Below are 15,800 nucleotides of genomic sequence, written 5' to 3'. Positions count from 1 at the left end.
GTTAGCTGCTGCATCGCGCTGTTGACTCACATTCAAATTGTGGTCTACTTGGATTCCTAAATCCCTTTCACACATAGTTTCATTCAGCCAGGTGTCTAGAAACCCCATCCTATATCTGTGCATTTCATTTTTCTGCCCTAAGTGCAGTACCTTACATTTCTCTGTATTAAATTCCATTTTGTTAGCTTTGGCCCAGCTTTCTAGTCTGTTCAGGTCATTTTGAATTTTGATCCTGTCCTCTGGGGTATTCTGATTTGATAAGCATGCCCCAATTCTGTCATCTAGGTCATGAATAAAGATGTTGAATAGCACTGGACTCAGGACAGAACCCTGGTCACTTCTCTGCAGGATGAAAAGGAACCATTGTTAAGCAGCCTTTGGGTTTGGCCAGTCAACCAATTACAAATTCATGTAACAGTTACCTTGTTTAGCCCACATTTCACTAGCTTGTTTGCAAGAATGTCATGTGGAACTTTGTCTAAGGCCTTACTGAAATCAAGATATACTATATCCACAGCATTCCCTTCATCTAACAAGCTGGTAATTTTATCAAAAAAGGAGATCAGATTTGTCTAGCATGGTTTGTTTTTCAGAAACCAATGTTGACTTTTTGTGATTATGGAACTGCCTTGTAGATGTTACCAGCCTTGCTGAGGTCTTCCAGACTCTGGGCTATGGTTCCCCTGACTGAATTTATCCATCTGCAATGCTGTCTTCCTTTTTTCCTTCTACCTTGCCAAACATCATTATCTTTTCTAACAAGTAATGTCTTTTCATGGCATATCCAAAGTTTGATATGCTCTCAGTTTAGTCATCTTGGCTTCCAAGCAGAATTCAGTCTTGACTTGATCTAGGACCCATTTGTTTGTCTTTTTGGTAGTCCACAGTACCTGCAAATCTCTCCTCCAGGCCCAATTTTCATATTTATTTTATCCGCATTTAAAACATCCCAATAGTGCTTAATATCATCAATGCAGAATTAGGAAAAGTTACTTTGAGGACAACAAGTCCCAAAATACCCCACCCAGCATGACCACTGCATTTCATATCCAAACCCACCTCATCATACTCTGATTACAAATTCAGAAGTATAATCTTTGTGTAAAACTCCAAACCACTTTTAGTGTTGGTCCCAAGAAAAAAACTGTTGTGATTTGCACAGGGCAGTTTGCTTGCTTGCTTGCTTGTTTACTGGCTGAAAGCCACATTCAGTTCTTGAAAGAAAAGTAGAACAGAAAATGTTAAACAGCAATAAACAAAGGTAACATTGGCAATTCTTTGTTAAATGTTAGTTCTGCCATTCCTGCATCTGGACCCATGTATTAGCAGCTGAGTTGGGGTTTAAAGTCTGCTCGGTGTACATGAGCCAATTTGGAATTATGTTACAACCATTCATTATAGAAAAACGTCACTTTCTAGCCTTTCTAAAGTTCAAAGCCATAAGTCAGTTCAGAGGAGCAGATAAAACCTGTTTCAGCTTGCCTATGTTTATTTATGATTTATATTGATTTGGTTAGACTTATATTCACATCCATTTAAAAGAAGTGCCTTTACTTTGCTGGAGGCCTTGCTGTGACAATTCTTAAATATGAATAAGTGGCTAATGTTCAACTTAAAAGGACACTTTAATAGAATAGTATGGGACCCAAAGGACCTGAGCCTGTGCTTCATTTATTTATTGTAGCCTGGAAGAAGAGATTGAACCAGTGTGTGTGTGTGTGTGTGTGTGTGTGTGTGTGTGTTTTGAGGGGGAGTTGAACAATTTGACACTTCTAAATACTGTTTATGTATTACTTGACCATGTACTAACCTATCTTTCTTGATAGGGTTTCAGAAGTCAGCAAGCCTGGATACAATTTGTTGATCCAATGTTTTGATACCCAACTTAACTTTCCCTCTCCCAAGTCTAGAAATGCAAACATTTCCTGACAGTGGTTGCATGGGCTTTCACATGTTGCTGAATGGCACTACTCAACAGCTGTAGCCAGAAAAACCAATTATGAAGTTTTATGGGAGTTGTAGTCCAGCAATATCTGGAACAGAACTTGGAAAACTACTGCTTTGTAATATTCTCAGAATCTTCATGTCAGTGCCCAAAATGACCAGTGTGTAAAGTTCCAGGAATAAAGCTTCTCAAGATAATAAGATGTTACCATTTTGTGGAAAATATATATTGTTCAAGAACTGAAAAACCTAGCTTGTATTCACACATACATGTGCACATACCAGCTTTAAAGACTGTGGTTGCTGCTGCTTCTGCATAATCTCCAGTTCTTTTGAACATTTCCTTTAAAGCCAATCTTTGTATTCAGAAAAAAATGCATGATATAGCAAGAGTGGGCAGTCCTAGGGATTTCAGCAGCTACCATATGCTTTAACTGGAACTCTAGTTTCTACCCATCAAAGCAAAATGAACCCAATACAAAATGGTGGCTCAAGAAGTAGAACCCATTAACTGCTGCACACACCAGCCATGCATAAAGATAGCCTGGATGTATAGGTATAAATTTACATCTGAGTTATTGCAGATTAGGATTGTTGTTGTGGTGGTGGTGGTGGTTGTGTGCCCTCAATTCTTTTCTGACTTATTGCAACCCTAAGGTGAACCTAAATTGGGGTTTCATTGACAAGTGTCTTCAGAGAGAGTTTGACATTACTATCCTCTGAGACTAAGAGAGTGTGACTTGCCCAGTGGGATCAAATGGCTGAGTCGGGATTTTAACCCTGGTCTGCAGAATCATAACCCAATGCTCAGATTATTGCACCATGCTGGTAGAGGTGGTAAATCTCCATCATCATCATCATCATCATCATCATCATCATCATCATCATTTCTGACTCATGTTGAAAACACTTGGGTTTTTTTCCCCATACAATGACAGGAAACTTGCCCAGAAAACTGCATAGTTTTCTAAAAACTGTGCATTTTTCAGACAGATTTTTTTTTTTTTTTTTTTTTTTTGCAAATTCCAATCAGCAAAAGTTGGAGCCGCAGTGTCAAACTCTTCACCAATTGGTTTGTATATGGATAGCATGTAATTTAGTTTTGTATTTTGTGGACTTTTCCCAAGTAGATAGCTAAAAGCAACTTAAGCAGGTGAGTATTCTTCTTAGGAAGCTGCCCAGTTTTCTGTGTAGTGAAAACTATGAACGTAGTTCTTTACTGCAGGGATGGGCAGTGTCTCCAACACCTGCATAGTTTTCAAAACTGGATCAAGAATTAATTAATTATTCTTCCATTCCTAATCAGGGGTTATAATTGTGTAATTTAGGAAGAAAGCAAATCCCTCATGCTTGCTGTTGTCTAATGTTAGGAGTCAGAAAGCCTTGCGGATATACAGGGAGTTACTCATAGAACTCGATACAATGTATGCTTAGATCCAACTCAGTCTAATCAGATACTTTATTTATATCAGTGGTGCTGAGGATGATCAATATCCCTGATCATTACTTATCAGAGATCACCTTTTATGCCCCACAGGCTCAGAGTTGGGAGCAAGGAGAACAGCCCAACTGAGAATAGTAGTATCCTTTCTGTACCAGCATTTGTTAGTAATTCTTTATAGATTGTTAGAAATTCTTCCTTGCACCAGCCTTTCAGAAGGTTTGGCCATTGTTACAATTTTATTTATGGATATGCTTGGCATTGGACTGGACTCCTGGTTGGGGAAATGATTTTATTTTTCTGTATCAAGGGTTCGCATGAGGGACTGTGGGCATGAGGTTCATAATCAAAAGTGGCAATTCAGGATTAGCATGCCAGACTCACTTCCAAGAGATGATGTGGAATTGCACAGCAGTCCACACTGTGGTGGAAACCATTATCCCAGCCACTCTTTGTGACCTTCCTTACAGGTGGGCTAGGTTATCCATTGGTCAAATCAACCAGCATATGACATTGGCCTCATATGACACCAAAATTGTTCTGAAATTGTAATCAATAAAATTGTGGCATTTTTCACCCAACAGAATGGGTCTGTATCTTTTCTTCTCCCCACCTCAGCTCCACTTTTGCTCACATATCTATCAACAATGGGGCATAATCTGACTGAATGGCTACTTAGTAGAGTGTAATGGCTAGTGCTGGGATAGACAACTTGGTTTCCCTTCAGTTGGTTTGCACCATCACTCCTATAAGTCCGACCAACATAGTAGCGATCAAGGCTGGTCCTAACTGGCTGCTGAAGAGTCTTGTTATGGTTTGTTATTCCTTTCTTTTATTGTTTTTAACCAATCTACAGATTATAATTTTTATTCTTTTTTAAGCAGGGCTCTCTTTTAATTTGTGTTGTAATTTACTTTGTGGCCTGTCCTGTGAAAAGAGTGGGATATTAAATACATAAAGGACTACCAAAGTTGTCATTCAAAACATCTTGAAGGCATCAAGTTTGTTGTATCCACGGTAAAGGTAGAGTGTTGCAACTGAACGTGCAGAAACGTAGGTTTCATTGTGAAGTCAAAGGGTTTTATGGCCAGCATCCATAGTTCTTTGTGGGTTTTTTCAGGCTATCAGGCAATGTTCTATAAGAGTTTTTTTCCTGCTGCTGAGCTGTGGCTGGCATCTTCAGAAAATGCTGGCATGGAAGAGAGTGTTGTATATACTGTTGGTTGAGAGGAATTTTTACCATACATCAAAGGAGTCACAGACAGAACACGGAAACTGGCGAGGAAACACAACCTCCAAATGGTCTACAAACCAACCAAGAAAATCCAGCAAATGCTGTGCTCAGCAAAAGACAGGAGAGACCCTCTCATGGCCACAGGAGTTTACTGCATATCATGCAGTTGTGGATAAGTCTACATAGAGACCACCAAATGCAGTGTTCAAACACGAATCAAGGAACACGAGAGACACTGCAGACTGAGCTAGTCAGAAAAATTAGCAGTAGCAGAACATATTATAAACCATCCTGGGCATAAAATGCTATTTAAAACACTGAAATTCTAGACCATGCCAACAACTATCAGGTCAGAGTGCACAGGGAAGCCACTGAAATCCATAAACACCTGGGACAACTTGAACAAGAAAGAAGAAAACCTGAAAATAAATAAAGTTTGGCTACCAGTCCTGAAAAACACCAAAATCAAGATACAGCAAATGCAAATGAAAAACACCCAGGGTAAGGGGGGGTTCACAGTAGTCAATGGATCATTAATTAAATAGACACCCTGACGCCTTGCCATTCAACAATAGAACAATACATAGATTAACATGTAAATCGCTTCCTCTCAACCAACAGTATATATACCCCACTCTCTTCCATGCCAGTGTTCTCTGAAGATGTCAGCCACAGCTGCAGGTGAAACATCGAGAATAAACTGTTCTAGAACATGGCCAGAAAAATGTTGGTTTCATTGCTTCCTTTGTTATGAAGTTTGCCATTGTAAGAGAAGGCTGAAATATGCTGAAAGCACTTGATTCCATATGATCAAGGAAACTAAGCAGGCTCAGGACTGGTTAGTCCTTAGATGGGGGACATGAGGAATATGAGGTGCTGTTGGTAATATTTCATAGGAAGACAATGGTTAACCAAATTTGAATTTGAATTTTCATTTCTTAAGAAAACCCTATAAATTCACACTGAAAGAGAGTTAAATAAGCCACCCCCGTGCCTCCTTAATGTTGTTCCTGTGATGCTAATATGCCACACTTAGTTTCTTTAAAAGGCTAATGTCTATATGTATTTCTTTTTTAAAAAAACATGAAAATTACAGATTGCTTATATATTAACAAAGCTGTGACTGAATCTTGGCGACACATTGGGCTGAGTTGAGGCCAATTTGATATTGCTTTAGATAGAGGGTGCAGTGGTGCTAGAATAATCTTGCAGCTTCTGGAACACATCATTTCATGGAGCAATAATCTCTATGCCTTTTGCATGCTGTCTAATCAAAAGTATACAGAGTAAATAAGGTCAGACTCTGTTTAACCTCACATGTGATCTTCGAAAAAGATATTCCAGTTTTTTGTGGTCACTGATCTGAGTGTAAGAGGTACCTCTGAATTTAAATTCTCAGATTATCACTATGGAATCACAATTAATACTACTTAGCAAAACAATTTGTACTGCTTACTATCATGAAGATGATACCCTTCACTTTTTCAATTTTCAGTGCTTTTGAGTATTTTAATTTTTTTTGGCAAACCTTTCTACTCTTTTATAGTTAAAAAACCCTCCCTTCTATAATAGATATGGCTATTCAGTTTTATATCAAGGTAAAGGATATTGTTTTGTTAGTTATATTTGCTAGTCTGGGGTTTCATGAAGCACAGTCAAAGAAATAATAACATGCTGTCTATATTTAACAGGACATCTATACAAAAATGTGATTAAATTACCTTTCCTAAAAGGATTTTTTGCACTCTGTACAGCCGGATTTGGGTTTACTAGACTGGGTTTAAAAGGTGGTTTATTTTGTTCCTGAGGATAAGAAGCCTAGTCTCTCTATAGCTGGGCTAATGTAGTTGAACTTACAGTACAGAAGTACTGTAGGATCTGAAAGACTGAGCTACAAGACAGGAGATTCCTGGTTTGAATAATGTATCTGCCATGAATATAGGTAAGCCATAAGTAAGCTGTTCTTTCTCTCAGTTGCAATCTATCCATTTGTAATATAAACAGAGTTTGGGGGAAAAAATCATTTTTAGACTACAGCTCCCATAATCCCCCAGCCAGTATAGCCATGCTGACTGGGAGATTTAGGGAAGCTAGAGCCCAATATCTTTTGGACTTCAACTGTTGCTGATGTTGCTCCTCCTCCTCCCCCTCCCTCCTCCTGCTGCTGTTGCTACTACTGGTATTGTCATCAGGATGCTCTAGTGTCCTGTACAAAGCAACATAACTGGATGGACCCAGGGCATATAAACAGTCTTAGGCAGGACATTCACTGGAGGCACTTCTAGGCAATGACTAGCATTTTCCTACCAGAAAATCATGCACAAATGCTCCTCTGTATTTTAAAACTAATTCACTGCCCCTATCTTGCTTTCTCCTGGTGTGTTTGCTTTCCACAAATCCACTGTCAAACATGTTTGCTGGCAGGAGCATTCAGAGAAAAGGTGAGATTTAAGCTAATGTTGGTGAATATTTGCAGAAAGCTCATTCTGAATTTGAAACCACAAGTCTTTACACTGGGAAGAGGATCTGAAAAACACTGGCCTTTTTTAAAAATGAAAACAAACTGATAAATGGATTGTAATGTCATGCTCCCTATCAAGAGAAGTCACAATTTGGTTGGAGATTATAAAACATTCTCCCATGAACACAATCCACGAGTAGCCTACAGAGTACATTATCTTAGTGAGTCACAGTATTTGCAGAAAATAGACATACATTCTTAATCACACTTCATTTGTGTATTGACTAATTTTGAGCTGAAACTATGCTACATTCTCTGATTAAAACTGCCCTTCATCCTAGCATTGTGGCAGGATGAGTGAGAAAGATGGTGGTCTTGTTTTGCACACCTCATTCATTCCAGCTATTAAAGGGTGGCTCAAAGTGCAAATCTAGGAGCAGCAGGTTCTGTGCACATGATACTTTTTAGAGTTAGGAAGGCCTTCAGGAGGACTCTCAGGAACCAATAGGAACCCTACCAATCTTACATAACTGCTGCCTCTGACTTTGGCTGCATCTACACTGCAGAAATAATGCAGTTTGACCCCACGTCAACTATCATAGGTCAATGCTATGGCATTCTAGTGTTTGTAGTTTTGTGAGACACTTAGTCTTCTCTGTTAGAGAGTTCCAGTGCCACAACAAACCAGAAATCCTGGATTCCTTAGCATTGAGCTATGGCAGTCAAACTGCATTATTTCTGCAGTGCAGATGCAGCCTTGTTTCTCTGTATCAACCTACAGAGTATAGAGAGAAGGAGTATTATGGTTAGAGCACTGGATTGGCACTCAGGACAGTCTGCTGCTGGCCATTTGGTGGAGTCTAGTGTGGTGGATGGCCATCTGTCACAGGCAGTGCTTGGATTGTGTCTTCCTGCATGGCAAGGGGGCTGGACTGGATATCCCTCAGGGTCTCTTTCAAATCTAAAATTCTATGATTCTATGTCCCTGATAGCTGAGACCCATTCCTGCTGTAATCTTTCCAGGGCTATGAAACTCACTGGGTGATCCTGGGCCAGCAAGTGGAGGAAGAAAGCTATGTATCCCATATGGCTGAGTCCTGAGTTCACCTGAAGGAAAGGTGAGATATAAATGCAACTAACAAAGAAATAGATAAATACATAAATAAAATATAGCTGCTCCACAGGTCTCTGGAGACTCACATTGCCTCTCTTCAGCTTGTTTGAGAGCTCCTGGAATCTGACCACTTGTTTGCCTGAAGTAGATTACTCCTTTTCACTCTTACTGCCCAACTTTTGCTGCCTTTGGGATTTAACCTTTTTTGTGGTTGAGGTTACATTACCTGCTGTTCCTGGAATAATAACTTGTTCTTACTCTGTTTGCCTCCGGCCTCTTGTACAGACAAGAGTTGTTGTTCCCTGTCATGATATTGCTGGACAGGGATGGCTCCACCATTGGACAGAATAAAACATCTGCCTTAGGCAGCATACTCTGGGTGTCAATGAAAGCAAAATTTATTACAACTATATTTTTACTGCTAGGAATGGGGAGAGATGCTTTGTGGAATATTTGGTCTCCTGCTCCATAATAACTTGAAGGGCTTCAAGTATTATGGACCTTGATGGGTAAGTTGTGGGAGTCATTTGGTCTTCTACTTCAGGGAGCAAAATGCCTTAGGTCAGCCTTGTTAGATTTCCTCCTAATGCTCATATGAGAAAATATTGGGTCCACTGGGAGGAGGAAAGATTTTTTCTGGTTCCTAATAGTGGCATTTCTACATCAGGCATGTTGGATAAGAAATCAAACAAAAAACCAATTTGTTTAAGAGCTTACATTAAAATAACTCAGGCACTACAAAAGACAAGTAATACAGGACAGAAAACAAGGGTGTCTTAAAGTCATAGAACTCCAGACCCAACATTGGCAAGAGGGTTGATAGAAACCAAAGGGGAAATGTTCCCAAAACAATATATCGTCACACACAAAATTATTGAAAGCCAGTTCATTGTCTCATGAGCCCCAAACCTCCAACATTAAAAGCCACAAAACTGACTAAAATGTCTTTGGGAAATAACAGGCAAAATAATACCTATATTTCATTCTTCATGTATGAATAAACTTCACATTGTCAAATATTTAAAGAGAAGATATTGTCAGATATTCAAATAGATCATTTCATTAATGGACTGCAAACCATAAAAATCTCTGCATCATTATCACTCTGCATTCTTACATGTACAGAGAGAAAGGGGGGGCAGTTTCTGCTGAATTTGCAAACTTGAGTGATTTCAAAATTCTTCTTTGCATTGATGAGTAACGAAACAGGTGCAGTGAAGTAGGATGGGGATGGAGCCATTTCACTAAATTTCTCTATAGGGAAGATAAGTCTAATAATTTCTTGGTGGTGAAACTCATCTTTAGCAGTGGTAGCTGCGGCTGCTGCCACTGCCACCACCGCCTCTTCTTCTTCTTCTTCTTCTTCTTCTTCTTCTTCTTCTTCTTCTTCTTCTTCCACCCTCTCTCCACAACAAATATATCTTGCTTTTCTTCTGTTGGGTTGACCCCAACACTGCAAATGACTACAGCACCAATTGTGTTGGCATCCTGACACCATTTCTAATACTCCAAGATGTCCCATGGTTAGCTCTGTTACAGACCATGGGGAGTGTTTCCCCACCACCACAAATCAATATTCAAAGACAATTCTGAAAAGCTTTTCTTTTTCTTGAGCGTATGTTATCTCAGAAATATTCTGTGACAAAAATAGTCTTCTGTGATATTTTGCCTCAGCATTGAACAAGGCTGTGCTAAACACTGCTATGCTTGAACAGCCAAGCACACTACACAGAACTAGAGCTGTGTTGTCACATGTGGCTTATAGGATGTAGTCTAAATTGTTGCATTCCTTGGGCAATTGTCATATTTTCTTTGCAAAACCTATGTGATATTATTTGATCAAGGTGGTTAAAGGCATAATGTGCTATTAAGCCTGGATTTCCATCTTCAAACAGTTCTGTGTTCCAGCAGTTCTTCTGATTTCATCCATCCTCCAAATATTTTATATAGACTTGTTTTTCTTCTGCTTTCCTTAATGAGCTTTACAGATTTAGCCCTTTTAATCTTTCCTCATGAATCAGTCCTTTCAATCCCATGATAATTTTAGTTGCTCTTCTCTGAACAGCTTTGGTTTTGTCAATAACTTCCTAGTAAATTATTCCTATGAAAGAAAGAAAAAAATGTGTCAACAGTTATGCAAATAACACAGGAATATCATATGTCATGTATGCTTGACTCAGACAACGCACATATGGTGTATAGGAAAAAGAATATATAAAAACAATATATTCAATAAAGCTGACCTTCTGCCAGGGAAACAGTTCACATATATTTTTATTGATCCATGGTAAAATGAACTGCAGGGGGCAGATGAACAGGAAGTGATGGTAAAGAGAGAGAGAGAGAAAAAATAAAGCCAAAGATGTCACTGGAACTTTGATGGAGGTGACCCTGGAAACTGCCAACAGATACCAACTCAAAAATAAATAAATAAGCTAGGCACCAGAAAACTGAGAATCTAAATTATGAGTTTCATAGGAATCCTTTCAATGAACTTTTTTGTGGGAGTGTAAACTGAGAGCAACTCAGTTAAATAAGTCTTAGGCCCATTACAGACGGGCCTAAAAGTGTGCGCTCCGTGCGTGCTAGGGTTAGAAAGGAGCGTCCTTTCTGGATGCTCCCAATCCTAGCATACGCGGAGCGCGCACAAAATGGCAGTGACCATTCCACACAGCCGCCGCCATTACGACATCACGACCGCGCCGCCTCCAAACGAGGCGGAGCGGACGTGAGGTCCTTGCACCATGTGAGAGCACTTAGAGCGCCCTTTACACAGCGTAAGAAGGAGCTCCGAAATGGAGCTCCTTCTGGAGTTTGCGTCGCTGGCGCAGCCTTCAGACGGCTGCGCCAGCGGCGCAGAGGAAAAAGGGGCCAAGTGGCCCCTTTCTCCTCCTCCCCGCTGCCGCGGGGTGTCCTTGAGCCTTGAAGCCCCAAGGACACCCCTTTCCAGGCCACAAGGAAGCGGCCTTTTGCCGCTTCCCCGCAGCCTGGAAAGCGGCGGATCGGGGCCTCGGAGGCTGCCAGTCTGGCAGTTGAGGCCCCGATTCAGCAGGGAAAGGGGCGGGTGCAGGCCGCCCCAAACAGGCGGTCTGTAACCCTCCCTAGTGTAGCATAAAGAACGGCATGTGCAGTTTGCCACCCTATGCTACCTCCATGCAGAAAAGCTACACAGGACTGTGCAAATGGTCAGAAACATGAGTTGTACAATGGCCAAATAACAATGCAATGCACAGTGACCAGAGATACGAAACGGCAACATCACAGGGGAGGAAAACAAACCTGATATATACTACAAGATGAATGGAAGAACATGTTTAATAAGTTAGTGGCAAAAGGTGGAAAGCAGGACTGGAAGAAACACCCAACTCCCCCACCTGAATATTCAGTATCATTGTTTGCACAACAGTGATTTCTCCATGTCTTCCTGAATGTCCCTATTGTGTAACATTGTGTTCCACACCATGCGTATCGTATCTACTCTGTGTGTGCACATTGCTTCTTCAATTCAGGCCAAAATGAAAGTCTTTCAAGGTATGAGCTAGCCTGGTCCTTTTCTTTTCTTTTCGCAGGCAAAAAAAGTTTTCATTCAAACAGGCATATAATGATCAATTGGAGGCAGGGAGTTTGTATATGTGGTGCATGTATGTGCTGTGTTTTAAACTTTGGTCTTAAGTTTTTAAATAATTTTACTCTTTTGACATTTAATGTTATTTTCAGTAAAATATGATAACTTGTTTGATTATGTTGTAACTTCTTTATTATTGGTTTTTAGCTTATCTTGTTTTTGCCTTTTTGTAAGCTGCCTTTGGTCCCATGCATAAATAAATAAATACATAAATAAGGTAGAGATAAACAGAGCAGTTCTTTCAGTTATTACATAGGAATGATAGACAGCACTTGTCACTTACAAAGAATAATGAAATTGATTAGTTGTGGGGTGGGGAAAACCACAACTGTCTGGGGGAAGGTACTGAATTCAACTTAACTTTCTTTCCTGCAGCCAATAAATTTGTTTAATTTTGGTCTGACTCTTGACAAAGGTACAAAATGACCTGTCAGTATGATGCTGCTTGTTTCTAATTCATATCCTTCTTCTAGACTTTTAATAAACATATTGAATCATTAGTTTCTTGGGATGATCCCTAAAGTCATCACTATTAACTTCTTTTCATGTTGAAAATTGGCCATTTCTTCCAACTCTTTGTTTTGCAATACTCTCTAATCCATGTTTGTGTGGTGTAGTGGTTTGAGCATTGGACTATGACTCTGGGGATGAGGATTTAATTCCTTATTCAGCCAAGGAAACCCACTGGGTGACCTTTGGCGAGTCATACACTCTCAGTCCCAGAAAACCACATGACAGCTTCACCTTAGGATCACCATAAGTCAGAATCTACTTGAAGGCACAAAGCAACAACAACAAATCCACTTTGCCTCCTGCCCCTTAGATAACATGATTTCTTAACAGTGTTTATATTGTAGTATTGTATGTAAGATATATATATATATATATATATATATATATATATATATATATATATATTGTATGTGGTATCATATATTTTAAATGGTTTTTGTATATTTTAAAGGATTTTTGAAAGTATCAGCAAATTTATATATCATGCCCCCCTATCTGAAACCCTATTCTGACTTTCTGTGTCACCATGACTGAATCTGCACTACAGAAATAATGATATTTGACACTGCTTTAAGTGCCATGGCTCCATGCTATAGAGTTTTGGGACTTGTAATTTTGTGACAAATTCACAACGCAGAGCCAAGACAGTTAAAGCAGTGTCAATCTGCAGTGGAGATGCAGCCTCAGTATTTCATAGATTTCTAGTTGGTTAAACCATTAGGCAAGACTTTACAGGATAACAGAAGTGTTAGTTTATCCTTGTTTCACTGCACACATGAAGCACATTTTTGTTCTGCCTTCCTTAATGATTTTCCTCATTAGGTATCTCCACATCCACTGAGGTAAGTTTCTTTCCTTGATAATTTCATAGATCACCTGTCTTTTGTTTGGTTTTACAAATGGATACAACATTGACCACCTTCCAGTCCTGAGGGTGGTGGTGGTGGATGGTATTAGTGATACACTGCATAATTTTTTTAGTACTGCAGTTACCTTATCTAGTATTCTCCATGAATTACTATCTGTTTCTCATTTAATTTCTTCACATGCACCATTGTCACTTTCTGATATTCTCTGTCATTAACAGCACATCACCTTTCTGAATGCAGTAAAGAGTGACCCCAAGCTAGGTATTTAGTCATCATACCTTCTCATGAAGACACAGAGAAAAGAAATTCAGCATTTATTTGTATCTACTCTGAATAGTCAGTCAGTCAGTCTGTCTGTCTGTCTGTCTGTCTATCTCCCCACCCCAACTATTTCCCTTCTTTCCTTAGAGAAAAGAGCTATACAGGCAGCCTGCTGTATCCATGAATTCTTTATCCACAGATTCAACCATTCAGTATTTGAAAGTATTTTAACAAAATGTAAATTAAAAAAAAACACCTTGATTTTGCCATTTCATACAAGGGACACCATTTTACTACAGCACTGTATTTAATGGGACAAATTTTGCTATTCACAGCAAGTCCTAGAGCCAAACCAAGGGCCCACTGTAGTAACCATGGAATAACAATGCCTGTTTTTTTTAAGTACTCAAATTCTGTAATACTGATGTTAATTTGTAAAATTCAAAGCTAAGACATAGAATAAGATGCTTCATTCCCCATACTGTGCTAAGTCTACAGCCAATGGGCCTTTTTATAGGCTGAATAAAAAGTCTGTCTCTTTGTCATCTGCATTTATAATTTGGGATCTCCTCCTATTGGAGGACTTTAGGAATGCATATTTAAATTTGGAATGTCAAACCTATTTTGTAAAATTGCACAGTTATAAAGAACAGGAGGTAACAAACTAAGAAATGAATACATGTGAAAGTTGAAATCAACTGATTAATCTATTCCTCCTAGCCTCTGACTACTGAAACAATCACCAGAACAAGGTTCTTGCCCCCTTCCATTAATTTCCCCTTAGTCTATCCATTCTCTATGCCCTGTTTGGTAATCCATAAAGTCCTACACCAGTTGAGAGACAAAGAGAAAATCCTTGAGTCATAATGACCTTTCAGCAAGAAAAAAAAGGAATAAAAAAGGAATAAAAATAAATAACAATCCTATTTTATTTAACAGCTGCTTCCCATCTAGCCCCATGTTGTTGAACATTGGCTATTCAGAGACTATTTATTTCAAGTCCTCTAGGGAATTTTGAATACTGTGAAACACCATATGTGAAAAGTGTGACCCAGGCCATATGATATAGCTGCTGTTCCCTAAACTGGGTGATCTCTGACCTGCATAAACAGCATCACTGAGAGAATAAGGTTTCATAGAGAAGCAGTGTACAGAGAGACAAGTAATGCAGGCCTAGGGATTTTCAAGATATCAGAGTAAATATTCTCCCCATGGTATTAAACAAAAGTCCATTAAAGGTGATGGTGTTGTGTGGATTAATAAGTCAATGATCTTGCTTCACAGCTGAAAGGTTTTGAATATATTTGGTATAAAGGTATCCATCCCAAGGCTTGTAGAAGAGAGGGTTTTGTTTGATGATAGCTCCCAGAATCTCCATCCTCATTGAAAAATTCTGGGAATTGCAGATGAAAACTCTTCCAAACTCTACTCTAGCTGCAGGTACAGTCATCCCTCGGTATCCATGGATTCTTTACCCATGGATAATCAACCATCCCTGGCTTGTAAATATTTAAAACTATATATAAATTCAAAAAAGCAAATCTTGATTTTGTCATCTGATATAAGTGGCACAATTTTATTACGCTACAGTATTTACTGGGACCTGTGCATCCAGGATTTTGGACTCTCTCTCTCTCTCTCTCTCTCTCTCTCTGTGTGTGTGTGTGTGTGTGTGTGTGTGTGTGTATGTCCTAGAACCAAAACCCAACATATATGAAGGGCCCACTGTATGGCAACAAGGGGATCAGCTATTTTGGATCTGATCCTAATCAACAGAGATGACCTAGTTAATGGAGTGCAAGTGGTGAGATCCTTAGGTGGGAGTGATCATGTACTCCTGGAGTTTGTTATACAATGGAAAGGAGAAGCCAGCCATAGTCAGACATGCCTTCTAGACTTTAGGAAAGCTGATTTTAGTAAACTTAGAGAAATATTGGGGGCAATCCCATGGTCAGAAATACTAAAAGAGAAGGGTGTTCAAGATGAATGGGAGTTTCTCAAAAGGGAGATACTGAAGGCACAATTTCAAACAGTTCCAATGAGGAAGAAAAATGGTAGATGTCTCAAGAAACCAGGATGGATGACAAAGGAATTTTCAACTGAGCTAAATTTTAAACGGAACATGTATAAGAAATGGAAAAATGGGGAAATCCCCAAAGAGGAATTCAAACAAATAGTTACCACGTGTAGGGGTAAAGTCAGAAAAGCTGAAGCGAAGAATGAGCTCAGGCTTGCTAGAGAGGTTAAGAACAATAAAAAGGCCTTTTTTGGATATGTCCACAGCAAAAGGAAGAAGAAGGAAACAGTAGGGCCACTGCGTGGAGAAGATGGCAAAATG

Source organism: Sceloporus occidentalis, unplaced genomic scaffold (genome assembly GCF_023333645.1).
Source record: "Sceloporus occidentalis isolate IW3139 unplaced genomic scaffold, rSceOcc1.0.p SCAF_2, whole genome shotgun sequence".
Lineage (NCBI taxonomy): Eukaryota > Metazoa > Chordata > Lepidosauria > Squamata > Phrynosomatidae > Sceloporus > Sceloporus occidentalis.
Note: the sequence above shows the minus strand (reverse complement) of the source record.